Source organism: Triturus cristatus, chromosome 3_1 (genome assembly GCF_964204655.1).
Source record: "Triturus cristatus chromosome 3_1, aTriCri1.1, whole genome shotgun sequence".
Taxonomy (NCBI): domain Eukaryota; kingdom Metazoa; phylum Chordata; class Amphibia; order Caudata; family Salamandridae; genus Triturus; species Triturus cristatus.
Genome location: NC_140583.1, coordinates 49,191,931 through 49,211,239, shown reverse-complemented (window position 1 = coordinate 49,211,239; position 19,309 = coordinate 49,191,931). Strand labels below are relative to the sequence as shown.

Sequence of the window (19,309 nt, the reverse complement as noted above, 5' to 3'; positions counted from 1 at the left end):
ACTCAGGGACATATTTTTGAGTGGCTTGCGTCACATTTGCACTACGCTAAGTGGTAGCCACTACGTCAGATTTATGAAGTCACGCAAAGCCACTTTGCGTGGTTTCAAAAACTCTGGAGTAAGGCAATGCAGTACCAATCGCTGCGCTGCCGTACTGTGTGCAAATACGGCGTTCATTCCATGGGCGTTGCAGAGGGTGTTCCGAAGCAACTCCCATGGTTTGTGACGCATTTTCAAGGACCTGTAATCGTGAGAATGTGCCAAAATCTTACGACATCCCCAGGCAAGGCGTAACAAGGAGAAATATCTTCATTTCTCATTTTTTACTCTTTCTACGTGTGCTGTATTCTGTAGTACACAAAGAAAAATTAAAAAGCCTCTCAGGATTGTATTTGTGCAGGAAGGTGTCCCTTGCTGCACAAAAAACAATCCTGCATGCAACGGAGGCACTCCTGCACCATGGTGCAAGGGTGCTTGCGTTGTCACTAGACAGCCACAACAGTGCAATCGCAAGAAAAAAAGACAGCAAAGCTCCGTACTGGATGAATATGGCGCATTCCTGCCCTTTCTCAGTGACGCAGGGAAGTGCAGCAAGGTGACTTGCTGCACTGCCCTGCGCCACTAATTCAATAAAAATACCCCTTAATGTCTAGAAAGCCTTTTGAAAACTGCTGGTGCTGTTCACACATATGAATAGAGGCTCGCTTGAGTTGCGTCACTGTCCGCTTAACCCCTTGTGTGCCACGCCCTTTCCCCGCCCTGTGCCGGCCGTTACATTAGCGGGCGGGGTTTATGACGAGCTGGACTCGTCATGGGCACAGCGCAACCGCGGCCCATGACGAGTCCAGCTCGTCATGGGCACACAAGGGGTTAAAGGCACAGAATGCTTGATTAGCTGTGTTGAACTGTCCAGAAGCCCTGATGAGAAAACACATTGTGAAGGCTTGAGACTGTACTTTTCACTGTACAGAAGAAAGGATGAGAAATGATGATACTGTCCATATAAAGATATTAAAGCTCATTCGAAGCATGTTGGAACAGTCCACTTTAAGGTACTGGAAGCCCTGATGTAAAGTGTTGGAAGTGTCCACCTAATGCTATAGATGCCTCCTTCTGAAGCATTGGTACTACCCACTTAAAGGCATATGATGCCATTATGCATAGTGTTACTACTGTCCACTGAAAGGTATAGAAGGCCTGATTAGATGTGTTGCTTCTGTCCATTTCAGGAACCCAACTGAAAACTGTTGCTACTACCCTTTTAAAGGTACAGAACCCCTAATGCAAAGTGTCGGTACTGTGCTCTTAAAAGTATTAAAGCCTTGACATGAAATGCTGGTGCTGTCCAGTTAAAGGTACAAAAGCCACATTCAGAATTGTTGGTACTGTCTTCTTAAAAAGATAGAGCCCATCTGAGAAGCCCTGATGAGAGGTGCTTCCTCATCTATCACTATAGACATGCTTACATCTGGTGGATGGTTAGGCTCCGACGGATTCCTTACACAAACCTCTAGGAGGCAGACTGGATCCTGAAAGTTAGAGGAGGAAAGCTGGCCTGAGAAAGACCCTATAGAGTGGCTCTGAAGAGGAAGATGAAGAGGAGCTCTTGGATCTCTCATGCTTCATATGATGGCTAAAGGCAGACTGCTTGGATGAATGTGACAATGTTCCTGACCTCTTGACCTCCACGGTGACCTCAACTTAGATTTCCACATAGATGCCTCCATAACGTAGCCTCACTTTCCATTATGCAAAACGAACAATTGATGGACGGAATTCTGAGCAATGTCAAATACTCACCCCCAGCAGAGAGATCCAGGCCTATATGGTAAACAACCCTAACCACGAAACCGTCACCATGTTGTTACAACATGGTCGTTACAACTTGTGAAGGGGGGAGAAGGTGTTGGATTTAAAATCCAACACCTTCCCTACTGTCCGCATAGATGGATTTGGAATAGTAAATATAATATTCCAACATCTAGCGTCCTCCTCCACAAGTCGTTGTTAAGACTTGCAGGGTAATGGTATGAGTTGTTACAACGCGGTCGCAGTAACGACTGCGTTGTAACAACATACGGGATGATTGGCAGTGGAAATAAGAGGCATATTCGGCCTATATCAATCATTTTTTTGCTCATCATGCCACCCCCGTTTGGGCCCACCCATATGCAAATCAGTGAAGACCCTACTTTCCAAGGGAACAGTCCAGCCTGAACTGCCAGGTCAGGTCCTACCTTGACAAGAAACAAGCATCCCAGGACCGCTTTCAGGGTATCACCCCATATCAGCCAGGATCACTTGAATCCAGTGGCATGGCAAGCACGAGACCCATGTCTGGGCATACCGGTCCCACTCAGGGTGAGAAATGCAGAAAGAACAATTGATGGACAGAATGTAGAACAATGTCCAACATTCACCCCAGTGCAGAGATCTGGGCCTAAATCCATCGTTCTTTGCTCACCATGCCATTCCAATTTTGGACCCAGCCATATGCAAATCAGTCTTGACCCTGCGCCCAATGGGAACAGTCCAGCCCGAACTGCCAGGCCAGTTCCTCCCTGGACTGGAGACAAGCATCCTAGGGCCGGTTTCTGGATTTCAGGCCTCATCAGCCAGGATAGCTTTACACCAGTGGCATGGAGAGCACGGGACCCACGTCTGGGCATACCCAGCCACTCGGGGTGACAAATGCAAAAAGAACAATTGATGGAGGGAATGCTGAACAATGTCAAACACTCCCCAGTACATAGATACAATCGTAAATCCATTATTTATTTGCTCACCACACCTCCCCAGTTAGGATACAGCAATATGCAAATCAATCTTGACCCTACCTTCCATGGGAACAGTCCAGCCCAAACTTCCAGGTGCTACTTGGACCGGAAACAAGCATCCTAGAACTGGTTTCGGGGTATCACCCCTCATCAGCCAGGATAACTTTAATCGAGCGACATGGTGAGAACAGAACCCACCTCTGGGCACACTCATCCCACTCAAATCGGCAAATGCAAAACAAACAATTGATGGACGGAATGCTGAACAATGTCAAATACTCACCCCCAGTACAGAGATCTTGGCCAACATTTATAATTTTTTTGCTCACCACCATGCCATCCCAGTTTGGACCCATCAATATGCCAATCAGTCTTGTCCCTGCTCCCCATGGGAACAGTCCACCTCAAACTGCCAGGCCAGGTCCTACCCGGACTTGAAACAAGCATCCTAGGGGCCAGTTTTGGAGTATCACCCCTCATCAGCAAGGATAACTTGAATCAAGTGGCATGGCGAGCACTGTACTCACATCTGGGAATACCCATCCCTCCCGGGTTGACAAATGCAAAAAGAATAATTGATGGATGGAATGCTGAATAATGTCATACACTCACTCCCCAGTACAGAGATCTGGGCCTAAGTCCATTGTTTTTTTGCTCACCACGCCACCCTAGTTTGGACCCAGCCGTATGCAAATCAGTTTTGACCCTGCTCCCCAAACTAGAATGGCATGGAGAGCAAAAATACAATGGATTTAGGCCCAGATCTCTGTACTGGGGATGAATGTTTGATATAATTTAGCATGTTGTCCATCAAAAGCTATTTTTGTAATTGTCATCACAAGCGGGGCGGGTATGCACAGACGTGGGTCCCCTGCTCACCATGCCATTGGAGTCAGTCTAGTGTGACTGATGTGGGATGGTGCCCCGAAACTGGTCCCAGGAGACTTGTTTCCAGACCACGGAAGACCTGGTCTGACAGTTCGATCTGGATTGTTCCCATGGCAAGCAGGGTCAGGGCCGATTTGCATATGGCTGGGTACAAACTGGAATAAGATGGTGAGCAAAAAACATGATAGATTTAGGCCCACATCTCTGAGTTGGGGGTTATTGTCTGACATTGTACAGCATGTGGTCCTTCAATTGTTGTATTTGTCAACCCAAGTGGGACGGGTATGCCCAAAAGTGGGTCCCTTGCTCAACATGCCACTGGCGTCACGCTAGCCTGCCTGATGAGGGGTGGTACCCCGAAACCGGTCCCAGGATGCTTTTTTTTTCAGACCACAGATAACATAGCCCGCCAGTTCGGCTGGACTGTTCCCATTTGGAGCACGGGCAATGCTGATTTGCATATGGCTGGGTGCAAACTGGAATGGCTTGGTGAGCAAAAAAACTATGAATTTAGTGCCAGATCTCTGTACTGGGGGTGAATGTTTAACATTGTTCAGCATTAGTCCTTTGATTGTTCTTTTTGTATTTTCACTTTCCATTACAGCATTTGAATGCATAGTGGCAGTCAACTAACATGACATGTCAGCCTCTGTTTTACCCAGACACCAAAGGCACTCCATCTGTGATTCAGTGACTTACATCTGCTTTCTAAAAGCACTGCAGTGCTTAAATTCTTACACCAGAGAGGATGGCATGCTCCTAAAAGTCAAAATGTTCAATGAAAACCATTGAATCAAAAGCAAAAAAACAAATCAGCAGCCATCAATGGCGTCAATGTCGGAGACCACGTGGTTCCACCCAATAAAATTTTATAGCACCACCTGGTGATGATGAATGCCTTTGGCAAATACACATTTCCGGATCCAGTCTGGGACCTGGAGAGGGTTCACATAAGGAGTCTGCGGGGTCACCAACCATAAGAATGTGTTGTTTATAGCCTGAGTATAGGAAAGAAGGATCCGTTTTCATGGTTACTCCCACTTATTTGCCTGGTGTTATGCTGTTTCTGACTAGTCTGACTGGGATCCTGCTAACCAGGACCCCAGTCTCTGTGCTTTCTCCCCTAAATTGATTATGGTGAGTACTTACATATTTAAAAGTGCAGGAGTTACACCTAGGTTCTGAAGAAAGCCATGATCATAGTTAGATCTGGATTGGCTGAAACATGTAGACCACTTTATTAGCGCGTTCGCCCATATATTCAGATCGCACCCTCACTGCTTTTTAACCATTGACACCACGGGATACCCAATAAACGTATTCTCTGGTAGTCAATTTTAACTCACTTTTCACATTCCACCATATATTCACCACAATGCCTTACACGAGGTCCTCTTGAGAATACAGTGTCTCCGGCCTGTGGGTCCTCTTGAGGGTCTTCCTTGATTCCAGTGGGCCACCCTAATTATGCTGGGCCTGCTCCGACTCCCCGCTTGTGGGGAGTCACTTGGACCTTGCTGGTTCCGACACTGCACCTTATTTGCTTTCCACGTTGTTTGCCATTGCCAAGGCTTGTTGGTGCTTCCGACCCATTAACTCTCGACATTAGTCATGGGACAGCTGGTGGACAGCTACTGGCCTTCCTCAGCGTCACCTGGTCCACACAGCTGCAGTTCCAAGGTCACCTTCAGCTCTCCTACAACATTAGGCATCGGTGGGCATTGGTCTTACATGCCTGCGGCTCACTCCTGAGTGGCATAGACTCTGTCTCCTTTGCTTGCAGGTACTTCTCAACTTCAATTCACCTTTGCGTTCCACCAGACAGTTTCACCTTCCCCAGCAGCAACATCTTCCTGAAGTTCTCCAAGGAGATTGAGGGTGGTTTCCGACGCCACTTCACACCTATGCACCCTGCTTGCCTGGTGTAGGTATCCTGGGTCCTAGGGTATTGTGGGGTGGATCTGTTCTCCACAGGGCTTCTTAAAGGGTCCACTGGGAAGGGTCCTTCTTTAAAATTGCAACTGCGACTTACCCATTGACTTGAATTGGGCATGCAGTGGTGTTCCCACTCTGCACACGGTCTACGTGGGGTTCCTAGTCACTTACCTCGGGTGGTTCCTTGGGTCCCCAGCACTTCTACGTCTTCTGGGTATAGTCTTGACTTGAGTCGTGGTTCATTTACCACTATTTTCTTATACGGTTTGGTCTCCCCCTGGTGACCACTGTGCATTTGTGCTGCTTACCTGTTTTTATTGCAAAGTATATATTTTATTCTGTGCGTTGTGTATATCTCCAGGTAGGATATATTTGTATGTGTTAGTTAGTGTCTAATAATAAATATCTATTTTTTATAATATACTGAATGGTTCTTTTCCACTTAATCTATATCAATAACATTAGGTTCTGGTAAAACAAGCTGCTTTACACTGCTTCTGGACTAAGCCTGAAGGCTGTTCTCCACAGATAGACCACTAACATCACCACAAGGGTTGTCGGGATTAGTGCAGGGTGCCCACTTACATACATTTGCACCATATACTAAGCCAGCCTCCTACATTGGTGTGCAGTGGTTGCAAATTAAACCTGCATTGTTTTACTAGCTAATCTTGGTTTGGATGAATTGAAAAACCATCATCAACATTAGGCACATATAACACAGTTAAAAATAAGCATGTTCTACTGAACCTGGGGTTGGGTAGTTAAGGGTCAAGCACAACTCTTTCTCCAACCTTAGAGAGTTAAGTTTACACTAGGTTGGGTAGGTGCAACACTACACCACACCTAGTAACCATGTCTTTAGTTTGGGATGCTAGTGCACCCCAGTCCTCTAGATATAGTGGATTTAAGTTCCAGGAACTACTGACCCTGTGTAATTCTAAGATGTTAAATACAGGTAGCAGTCCAACCACTAAGCATCTCCTAGAGTTGTTTATCCTAGATGATCTCTAGCACCCTGAGAGTTTGGGAGATCAGGACAAAGTGGGTAAGGATTCTTCAGAGGATGGGGCAGGAGGGGTAACCCCCACTGGCCCTAATTCTGAGCATGATCAAGAGGAGTCTGAAGACTCCACTTTGAAAAAACTCTGATCTAGGGAATAGTGTGGATGGTATAGAAGTTGTCCCTAAAGGAGTTCCCCCTTTATTCCTCCCTGTAGGGTTCAGAGCAGACAATGGAGGTCTAGATCTCCCTCTGTCGAGCCCAATGCTGCAGGACAGTCCTTAGGGACCTCAAGCTCTACTAAGAGAAAGGACTCCTTGGATAGGGAATACCAGCTGCTCACGCTTGAAAAGGTGAGACTCCAACTCAGGCAAGACCAGATGGCCCTTGACAGAAGTCCCATGGTTGAAGCTCTCCTGTCCCTAAAGTCAGGGGAAACTCTTTTAATGGTAGGACCTTGAGCAGGATAGTCCCTTCTTACCAGGAGGGGGATGACATACAGAAATGTTCACTGCATTAGAGAGGGCCTATAAGTTTCAGAAGGTCCCTCAAGGGCAGTTGGCATCTATCATGTGGCTCTCCTTTGCTAACAATGGTAGAGATAAGCTTCTCACTGTTAAAGAAGTGGATGCTGACAATTATTCAGTTCTGAAGTGTGCAATCATTGATAGGTTTGGCTTAACCACTGAACAGTGGAGAATTAAGTGCAGGGAAACCCAGAAGGCACATACCCAGGATTGGGTAGATTTAATTGGTGGTTCTTTTAAGGTTCTGGGAGGCTGGCTTCATGGAAGCAAGGTGCAGGACTATGAAGGATTGTAGAGTTTGATAATAAGGGAGCACATCCTTAATAACTGTCAGAATCAACTTTCGCACCAGTACCTGGTGGACTCTGGTCTGATCTCTCCACAAGAATTAGAAAAGAAGGCAGATAAATGGGTCCGCACCAGGGTTAAGCAGAAAAACCATTGTAATGGAGGTGAACAGTTGAAGCAAGATTCATCTAAATCCCAGGATAAGGATGTGGACCAGAGTAAAGATAAGAAAAAGTCTTCACAAGGGCCCCAACAACTTGCAACTGGAGGTGAGTCCCAAAATCCCAAAAATGGCAAAAAGAAACCTTGGTGCCATTTATGTAACGTAAAGACCCATTGAACAAGGAATGCTGATCGCCCAAAGGCCAAGGAAACTTCTACTACCACTACCGCTAAGGCACCTGCTCCCCCAGCACAAGTACATGTGGTAGTATAGCAACCAAGGGATTAGCTGGGTTAACCTTGGGCATTGAGATGGGTTCTGGCCTTGTCAGAACTCTAGCTCAGGTTATTTTGGTCTGTTATGGTGGTATTGATCCTGCCACTCTACTGGTACGTCCCACTAACTTGGGCAAGTACAGACAACAACTTTTGATAAATGGAAAAGAAGCAATAGATTTCAGGCACACAGGGGCCAGTGTCACCATGGTGGCAGAGAAACATGTGTCCTCTGAACAAATCATACTTGGACAAATGTACCAAGTTACCAACACTAGCAATGTCAGGAAAGATTATTCCTCGCAGTTGTGAATCTTATTAGGGGAGGGGTAACTGGCCCTGAAAGAGTTGTGGTATCTCCAGAACTACCTGTGGATTGTTTGTTGGGCAATGATTTGGAAACTTCAGTCTGGGCTGAAGTAGAATTCGGGACACATGCAGAAATGATGGGGATTTCTGCCAGTGGAGTGCTGTCACCAGGGCTCAGGCCAAACAGCTCAGCACTGAGGGAGCACTGGATCCTGGAAGAATGGACTTGGTGCCTCCTACGAGAAGGAGCAGGAAGGGTAAAATTGCCCTCCTCTCAAACTCCCAGTGAAGATCAACTTCCTGAGGGAGATAATCAAAGTCCCTGTGAAAGAACTGTTGAAGAGGAACTTGGGCCTGACCGGGCAGAGCTCCTGGGGAAAGGGGGCCCATCAAGCGCAGACTTGAGTTTGGAGCAGCAGGCCTGCCCCTCTCTTGAACCCCTCAGACAGCAAGCTGCTGCTGAGGGACCAGGAAATATCAGTGGGTCCAATAGGATCTATTGAAAAGAGGGACTCCTGTATTCTGAAGGTAGAGACCCCAAGCCTGGTGCCACCAGGAGGTTGGTAATACCCAGAAGTTCAGAGGGTTTATCCTCTCCCTAGCACAGGATATTCCTCTTGCAGGACACTTAGGGCAAAGCAAGACTTGGGACAGGCTACCAGGGCCAGACTGGCCGTAGCGGGCACTGGGCGTTTCCCCAGTGGGCTGCCAGGGTGGGGGGCGGTTTTGGTCCCCTGGGATCGTTTTTGTTACTAGGGGCCGGCATTATTGGTACCCTGTAACAAAAATGTATGAAACCGGTCCTACGCCTCCCCTCCAGGGGGCTGGCCGAGCAGTTAGCCAGGGCTGGTTTCGGTTTCCAGTCCGGCCCTGCAGGCTACCCCTTATTTTCACTGACCCCATATGTCTGAAGGATTTGAACTAAAGGGGAGTGATTCTGTTAAGGGATTCAGAGGAAAGAATCAGTACAAATGAATATAAACAAAATACCTCTGAAACCATAAATCAGACTTTTACTTTTGCCTCAGTAGTCCTTTTTATTAACTCTGAGCCTTGAGTAATTTCTCATATCTTTTTGTATATTTTTTGGTTCCTTAGACCAATATATTTTGAACATACCCTTAGAATTATATCAAAAAAAGCATTGCAATTGTGACAATATTTACATTACTTACATATGTAAAATACAAACAGTACAAAAACAACAAAGGATTTCTGACGTAGAAAACATTTAAACAGATATACTTTTTTTTAGAACTGTTTTTGTCCTACACATTTCTAATCATTGTTGGAACCTTTCCCATTGGGTCCTCAACTGTAACTATAATCGAGGTCCTGTAGAGGTTAGAGACAATTTTGTGAACACAAAGTCTACAGTTTAAGCTTTCTAACTCAATATTCCCTCTATTAGGTATATTTTTGTCCGTGTTTGCTCTGAACCTCTAAGATATAGAGCGCCAACGCGTTTCGACCTTCATTGAGGGGGACCACAACAGTGTACTTGTGCGAAGGTCTTCATCAGGGCAGTGACGTTTTCACGTAGGACATAATGCCTGTATGAATAAAGATATATGTATTCAAAAAATGGTACTTTGTACTGTATTTATTACAATTCCGTTGCATTTTGCAACTTATGTACCAATTCCTTGTCCTTTGCTGTGGTAAAGTGTTTCACAGCCTGCATCAATAAAAACAATATAGTATGGCATCACTAACTTTTTAAATTGTCTTGTAGTTTTACACTAGAATGGCCTCAATATATAGGGCTTAAAACATACCGGTTCCGGTTTTGATGGTACATATAATGATCTCAGTGCCACTATTTTATAGTTGTTCCGACTTTTTCGGTACGTCTGTGTCAATTGCGAACTGGAAAAAGGAAGCATTCAAAAAGATTTTAAGTGCTAATGCATAGCTTTTTTTCGATATAAGACATGCACTATCACCATTGTGTATTTCTTATGCTCATGGAAAGTGCCGCTGCTTGAGAAGGAGAAAGCGTCCGGAGGAATCCGAAGGAGGATTCAAGTTGAAGAGTACTGGCAAGCAAAGGGGACAGAGACTGTGTCACTCAGGAGTGACCCGGAGACTTGGATGACGAATGCCCACCGATGTCAGAAGTTGCAGGAGACTTGACGGTTACCTTGACTCTGCAGCTGTGAGGACCAGGTGATGCTGTGAAAGACCAGGAGCCATGCACGAGCTGTCCCACGTCGGATGTCGAGAGTTGAGGGGTTGGTGTCCGTCGGGAGCACCAACAAGCCTTGCCAACTGAAAACAAAGTGGGTGCCAAAGAACGTGCAATGTCAGGACCAGCAAGGTCCAGTGCACCCGCCACAAGCAGGGGAGTCAGGGCGGGGCCCCAGGCTATCAGGGGAGCGCAAAAGAAACAAAGGTGATCCTCAACAGGACCCACAGGCCGGAGGCACTAGAGTTGCAAGAGGACCTTGAGGTGCTCACTAAAAGTCACAGGCCACAGTGCAGATGTGGTGTGGACAAAGATTCTGGTCACTGGATATGCTTAAAGTTGGGGCTACTTGGAGCCCGAAGATCTTGGTGGAAGGAAGCCAACAAGCCTTTGCAACAGCAAGTCGACATGGTGCACAGGGGTTCTGTTCCTGCGGCTCCTACGATGGATACTAGCCTCAAACTTAGTGAGAGGGCATGGCAGGCATCCAGAGCTATGGAGAACCACCACCAGTGTGGCTCAACCTTTTGGAGTCTGTGGGAGCTCAGGATCAGCAGACTGGTCAGCTTAGTTGTAGTGTCTGCAGATGCAGGAAAGTGACTACTTCACTCCAAGGGAGATTCCTTCAGGTGTTGTGGATGCCCACAGGCCTTGGAAGGTTCCTGTATGGTGCACAGGCACAGACGATGCAGCAGACTGGAAGGGAGACGAATGTGAGAAGTTGAAGTAGTGTCTGAATTGAATCCTGTCCCACAATGAATCTAGGGACCTACACACGGGTAAGCCTTTAAGTACCCTAAGGTACGGGTTGGGACGATTCCGGGGACCCTCTCAAACGAGGTTCTGGACAGTGGGGAGGCTACTCCCATGTCTTTTGTCCAGTTTCGCGACAGAACGGGAGCCAGCGGCTCCCAGAGCTGCTTTGAACTGGACTATGCAAGGAGTCACCAAATGTGCTCCTCATGCAGCCTGAGTGACACTGGCAAGCGCACCCACACTGCACCAATACACTAAATCCTATCTGAGAGGTGGTCACACCTCCCTGTGACAGGATACCTATTGTTCTGCCTTATCCTGCTCGAGCTTGGCTCAGCAGCAGGAGGGCAGAATCGTGTCTCTGGTCGGCAGCAGCCATGTTGGGCTGTCCAGGTCTGGAAGACTGGTACCGGGACCACAGAGACTCTAGCGGAGGCCTGTTCCAGGTCTTGGAATCATACCTCCCACACTGTTTACTGTGTGGGGGTATGATTCCAACATGTTTGATACCAAACATTATAGGATTCGTTGCAGCCAATTTTGAGATGGTCATTGCGTAATTACACAGTGCCCCTCTATATGCTATATGGCGGCTTCACTTACAACCCAGGAGAATAGACTCCATATCTTGCTCGTGCAGGGGCACCCTCACAATTAGAACCAAGCATCCTGCCCTTACGATTGTAAAGGCCTACCATAGGGGTGACTTGTAGGTTTTAAGTGCAGTAACCCTAGATATAGGGGACCTGTATCTTCTGTAACTGGTGCCAGCACCAGCTTACACAGGGAGCCAATGGCAGGCCTGTAGTTACAGTTTAAATGGTCTCCCATTGGTGGCATAATACATGCTTCAGCCCATCGGGGACCTCTGCGGTGGTTCACTGACTAAATATCGAGGGACATAATATAGAATGCCCAAAATATCGACTCCAAAATATCGAAGTACAGAATATAGAATCCCTATCTACAAACAGGTAAGTACTAAAATATCGATTCCAAAATATAGAATGTTAAAATATAGTTAACTAAAATATCGAACTTTTTAAATGAATTAAAAATAAATTATAAGTAATTAAATATTAAAAACAATTAAATAAAACATACTTAAAATAATATAAAAAAGCTTAAAATGTAAAAATAATAAATGTAATGTAAAAAAAAGTAGAGATTTTGTTGGATAGTGAAAGCGTAAAAATTACTATTCCCCACTCCAGTGAGTGCAACAGCAGGGAAACCGTTGGATAGAGGGAGGGTAAAAATTACTATTCCCACTCCAGAGAGTGCAACAGTAGGGAAAGCGTTGGATAGCGGGAAGGTAAAAATTACTATTCCCACTCCAGTGAGTGCAACAGTAGGGAAAGCGTTGGATAGCGTAGGGGTAAAAATTACTATTCCCACTCCAGTGAGTGCAACAGTAGGGAAAATGTTGGATAGCGAAGGGGTAAAAATTACTATTCCCACTCCAAAGAGTGCAACAGTAGGAAAAGCGTTGGATAGCGGGAAGGTAAAAATTACTATTCCCGCAACAGTAAGGAAAGCGTTGGATAGCGGGAGGGTAAAAATTACTAATCCCACTCCAGTGAGTGCAACAGTAGGGAAAGCGTTGAATATGGAGAGGGAGGGTAAAAAATACTATTTCCACTACAGAGAGTGCAACAGTAGGGAAAGCTTTGGATAGCGGGAGGGTAACAATTACTATTCCCACTCCAAAGAGTGCAACAGTAGGAAAAGTGTTGGATAGCGGGAAGGTAAAAATTACTATTCCCACTCCAGTGAGTGCAACAGTAAGGAAAGCGTTGGATAGCGGGAGGGTAAAAATTACTAATCCCACTCCAGTGAGTGCAACAGTAGGGAAAGCGTTGAATATGGAGAGGGAGTGCAACAGTTGGGAAAGCTTTGGATAGTGGGAGGGTAAAAATTACTATTCCCACTCCAGTAAGTGCAACAGTAGGGAAAGCGTTGGATAGCGGGAGGGTAAAAATTACTATTCCCACTCCAGAGAGTGCAACAGTAAGGAAAGCGTTGGATAGCAGGAGGGTAAAAATTACTATTCCCACTCCAGAGAGTGCAACAGTAGGGAAAGTGTTGGATAGCGGGAAGGTAAACATTACTATTCCCACTCCAGAGAGTGCAACAGTAGGGAAAGCGTTGGATAGCGGCAAGGTAAAAATTACTATTCCCACTCCAGTGAGTGCAACATTAGGGAAAGCGTTGGATAGCGTAGGGGTAAAAATTACTATTCCCACTCCAGTGAGTGCAACAGTAGGGAAAACGTTGGATAGCGTAGGGGAAAAAATTACAATTCCCACTCCAAAGAGTGCAACAATAGGAAAAGCGTTGGCTAGCGGGAGGGTAAAAATTACTATTCCCACTCCAGTGAGTACAACAGTAGGGAAATCGTTGGATAGTGGGAGGGTAAAAATTACTATTCCCACTCCAGTGAGTGCAACAGTAGGGAAAGCGTTGAATATGGGGAGTGAGGGTAAAAATTACTATTCCCACTCCAGAGAGTGCAACAGTAGGGAAAGTGTTGGAGAGCGGGAGGGTAAAAATTACTATTCCCACTCAGTGAGCGCAACAGTAGGGAAAGTGTTGGATAGCGGGAGGGTAAAAATTACTATTCCCACTCCAGAGAGTGCAACAGTAAGGAAAGCGTCGAATTGTAGGAGGGTAAAAATTACTATTCCCACTCCAGACAGTGCAACAGTAGGGAAAGCGTTGGATAGCGGGAAGGTAAAAATTACTATTCCCACTCCAGTGAGTGCAACAGTAGGGAAAGCGTTGGATAGCGTAGGGGTAAAAATTACTATTCCCATTCCAGTGAGTGTAACAGTAGGGAAAACGTTTGATAGTGGGAGGGTAAAAATTACTATTCCCACTCCAGAGAGTGCAACAGTAGGGAAAGCGTTGGATAGCGGGAGGGTAAAAAATTACTATTCCCACTCCTGAGAGTGCAACAGTAGGGAAAGTAATGCTTTAATATTAAAATAAGATTACATTAATTATCAATACCAATAAAAAATTAATTAAAAATAATTACCAATTAATAAAAATTAATTCCCATTGAAATTGAAAAAAATGAATTACCAATTAATAATTAATTATCAATACATATAAATTAAAATTAATATTTACTTTATTACAATTAAATTACTTCCCACCCAATTTCCCTATAAACCCACAACCCACTCCCAATAATAAAAAATACAATTAACATTATCAATTAATCAATTAATAAAAATTAATTAGCAATTAATAAAAATTAATTAGCAATTCCCCGATAAACCCACAACCCGCTCCTAATAATAAAATACGCAAAAATTAAATTGCATAACATTCATTACTTTAAAAAATTTAAACATACATTACAAAAATAATACATAATTTTAACACATATACTACCATATATAACACTAATTTTTTTTCGATATTATGGAAATCTATATTTTAAATTCGATATTATGGAAATCGATATTTCATACCCCAATTTCGATATTCTGTCCTTTCTATATTTTGGTAATTCAATATTGTGTCCTATCTATATTTTGGAGTCGATATTCTGTCCTGTCTATATTTTGGATTCTATATTTTGGTTGTTTACCCTCTGCTGTACCTATGCCCTTTGTACCTTAGTACCACAACTAGGGACTGATAACGGTACCTCAGTATCCAATCTGGGATGTACCTAAGTACTGAACATAACAATTTAGGGGAGAAAGAGGAGAGACTGGGGTCCTGATTAGCAGGATACCAACCAGACTAGTCAATAACAGCTTAACACCAGGCAGAAAGTGGGGGTAACTATAAAAGCAAATCCTACTTTACTACATGCGGCATATCTATATGATATTGCGGTCTTTAGCTCCACCTGGGAGGATCACCTGGTCCACCTCAGGAATGTTCTGTAGGCCCTGCAAAAGGCAAACCTCACTCTCACGGCCATTAAGTGCCAGATAGGGCAGAGCATGGTTGTGTACTTGGGCCACCTATTAGGTAGAGGCCAGGTTCAACCATTGGAGAGCAAAATCCAAACCATAGTGGACTTTTTTGCTTCTACTACCCACACTCAGGTCAGAGCATGCTTCGGACTGACTGGGTACTATAGAAGATTTGTTAAAGGATAAGGGTCCATTGTGACTCCCCTGAATGGATCTTACATCTAAGGAAATGCCAAAGAAAGTTCAGTGGACAGTAAGCTATCAAAAGGCATTTGATGACCTGAAGCAGGCCATGTGCACTTCTCTCATCCTGCAAAGTCCTGACTACTCTAAAATTTTCATTGACCAGACAGATCCAGTTGAGCTAGGGGTGGGCTGTTCCTCCTGGGCCCCAGCAGCACACCCCAGCAAGTTCAGGAACAAGCACAAAAACATGGGGTCACAGCCCCTATACTTATTCTCCACAGTCCATTGTCTGCAGTACAGGGTTTGGGGGAACCAGATGCAACTGGTTCAGGGGGGAATTGGAGCACTCTGTTTAACTGGCTCCTCTTCCCCTTTGTCAGGTGGGGGCTCGGTGATCAGACACACCACAGGGGGCGGAGTCAGCATTGTACAAGCTAGGCACAGACCTATTCAGGGTCAGGGGATTACTCCTCCCACTACTCCCAATGCAGATGTCCCATTCAGCCTAGTGCTGACTCACCCTGACCCTCCTGGAGCCACACACACCTCCCAGCCCCTGTCACTCAAAAGCCAGACACGCAATTCACATCAGGCAGGCAGACACATAGCACACAGAAATGCCAACTTCTTAAACTGGTATTTCTAAAATAGTTATAATAAATCTGTGCACACCATTGCACAGCATTTATTATGACCATTCCAAATATACTAAACTTGACCACGCTACTCTTCTCATATCAGGAATTACCACTGAAACACTTCTCAGGGAATCCCCAATGCAGTCCTATGGGAGGGCAGCCCCACAGTAGTGAGAAACCAAAATGGCTGTTTGTCACTACCAGGACATGTCACACACTTATGGTACATGTCCTATATTTTACCTACAATGCACCCTTCCCATTATTATAATTATTATTATTATTAATCTGATTTGTATTGCGCATGGCTGCCCCAGCAACGGGGCATCCTAGTGCAGCCCAAACCCAAGACCTGAACCTAAGAGATAGAAATACAGTATTAACCAAGGAGGCCGGGGAAAAGCCAAGTTTTTATGGCCTTACGAAAGGCCAGATGATTCTGGATTGCTCTGATGGGGGTAGGAAGCGAATTCCAGCGTTTTGCTGCCAGACTACGAAAGGAGCGACCGCCCGCACAGGCTCTCAAAACACGAGGAATGTAGACCAGTGCACGGTCCGCCGATCTCAAATGGTGCCGAGGTACATAAAACTCAAGTAGATTAGACAGCCCCAAGGGGGCCTGAAGGGTCAAGATCTTATGTGACACACAAAGCGCCTTAAACTGAATGCGTTTTTTGACAGGCAGCCAGTGCAGCTTAGGGAGTATGTGAGCAACTGAACAGGACTTTGGGAGTCCTACTAGCAAACGCGCTGCAGCATTCTGAACCCTTTGCAGGCACTTGATGCTGGCCTTATTAGCACCCAAATAAAGGGCGTTCCCATAGTCCAATCTGGACAGAATTGATGCCTGGACGATGGTTTGTCGCACCTTGGGGGTAAAGAAGCCCAGCAATGGTTTTAAACCATGCAAGAGCCCAAAGCACACCCCTGCCACTGCTTTTGATTGAGAATCGAAGGTCAGGCCCTGGTCGAGCCAGACCCCCAAGTTCTTCACAACCTCCTTGGGACTGGGGACGGGTTTCAGACGCTCTGGCCAGCACTGTTCAGACCACGGTCCTTCCCAAACAGTATAATCTCAGACTTGCTAGCGTTCAGCTGCAAAGAGCTGGCCGCCATCCAATCTGCAACTGCTAAGAGGTCCTCTTTAAACTTAACCAAGTTGGCACCACAATTCTTCGAAAAAGTGATCACCAATTGGGTGTCGTCGGCGTACGACACTAGTGACAACCCCCTACCTTTTGCTACTGCAGCCAGGGGGCGAACATAGATGTTAAACAAAAGAGGGCTCAATACTGAGCCCTGCAGTACCCCCTGATGCAGAGCAAATTCCTGTCAGTGAAATGGTGGCACAGACACTTGAAAGGACCTCCCCTCCAAGAAAGAGCAAAACCAGCCCAGGGACACATCCCTGATGCTAATTTCCTGAAGGCATGTTAGCAAGGTCGCATGGGAGATGGTATCAAATGCGGCACTTAAGTCTAAGAGGACCAGGGCCGCTGAGTCGCCGCCGTCCAAGCTGCCCCTAATAGCTTCCGTCACTGCCAGCAATGCGGACTCAGTACCATGACGAACTCGGAAGCCGTGCTGAGATGGATCCAGAATGGCATTCTGTTCGATGAACTCTGAAACGACGGAGTTGACGTGCGATTCCGCCAACTTCACCAAAAAAGGCAGCTGGGAAATCGGCCGATAGTTGCCTGATTCCGCAGGATCCAAGGAAGGTTTTTTGAGTAACGGGATGACTTTAGCATGTTTCCATGCCCTGGGTACGGCTGCTGATGACAGGGACAGGTTAACCAGGTCAATATCCAATGGAGAGATCAGAGAGTGAAGCTGGCGAAACAGGGCAGGGGTCAAAGGATCCGCCGGTGAGCCCGACTTGATTTTCAGGCAAAGAGCTTAAAAATCCATAGGTGACAGGGGAGGAAAGGATGACAAGCTGTTACCCACCGTAGGACCAATGGCCCCGGTACCTCCATCTCAGCAAGCAGGGCCCCAGCAGGCAGGTTGAGGTGGATCCGCTCAACTTTGTTCACAAAGCAATGAGCCAGCTCATTACACTGAAGATTCAAAGAAATCGGGGAAACCGCAGATATGCCCGCACTTTTCATGCCCTTGAGCAGGGAGAAGATTGTCTTGGCAGGATTAGGGCTAGCCAAGATTTTGTTGGCCACATACTCTGCTCGTGATCTCCAAATAAGCCTGTGATACTGCTTAATGGCTGCCCGATATTCCATTTTTGCTGTGGCATCATATGAGCGTCTCCAAACACGTTCAAGCTGCTTGGAACCCTTTTTAGCTGGAACTAATGTATTATTTAAACGAGGGATTGGATGGCCCTCGACTCTTCCCTCTCAATCTAGCTGGAATACAGGTATCCAAACCAAGTGACACCCATTCATGGAATCCTGCATTCGCTAGTTCCATGTCTAAAGGTGACTGGAGCCTATGACTAGACAGGCAAACAGAGAGCAGGCCCAAGTCCAGTATATGCCAGGGACGTTTCAGAACTGGTGCCGGGTGGAGGGGGTCGGCTTTTCCCTGCAGTTGCAGCGAGAATGAGGCCAAAGCATGGTCAGTCCATGCCTGCGGGACCGGCGGGAGAACTTTTAGAGGACTTAGATTAGAGAATATAGGGTCCAATAGATGGCCTGCCACATGCGTACCCTCAAGGACACATTGTACCAACTGGAAGGCCTCCAGGTCAGCCAGAAAAAATAGAAATCTCGGCTTTCTCATCATTCTCAAGATGGAAATTGAGATCCCCATAGATGGTAAAATTTGCGGCCCTACTTGTGTATAAAGCAACTTTGCTCAGGAAGTCTTCCCTAAAGCTATTAGCTGGGCCAGGTGGCCGGTAAATTAGAAGACCGCACATAGTGAAGTTGTGGTTCAGCATAATTTTGAACAATGCCCTTTCACAGTCCGCAATATTCTCCTTGCTAAGGCTGCAGGTATAGACATCCTTAACAATCACTACGATACCGCCCCCTCGCCCCCCACCTCGATTAACTGCCTTCAACACATAGCCCTGAGGGAGGGCCAGCCAGGACTCAGCCACTGAATCCTGCGTGAACCATGTCTCCGTTAAAAAAAAAAGCATCTGGAGCCTCATCCACTAAAAGATCAAACACCTCAGCATGGTGTTTCGCAAGCGACCGACAATTCAGGCTAAGGAACTTAAACTCCACAAAATCTGAAGGACGGGGAACCCAGTCCACCCATGGCAGCTGAAATAAGCAGAGCTTACAATTGAAGGAGCTATCCTGGGGCACCCAGCGGGCCGAAGGGCATTTAGTTTCCAAAGACAGGAGCTCCTCACGCGAATAACTGGTGATATCAGCGGGAAGACGGGCAGGGGTTCTGGCGACTGGCGACTGTCGGGCACAGACGGGCGTAGGCGGGCTTGCGCTGCGCGCGTCCGCTGCGCGGTCGCAG

General features: G+C 46.2%; 1 protein-coding gene across 2 annotated transcripts in view; it reads right to left on the bottom strand.

Annotated features, from left to right (window-relative positions):
- The window catches only part of LOC146859674 (astacin-like metalloendopeptidase), a 565,544-nt gene that overhangs the window by 532,374 nt on the left and 13,861 nt on the right, over positions 1-19,309 (bottom strand). The window lies entirely within an intron of this gene.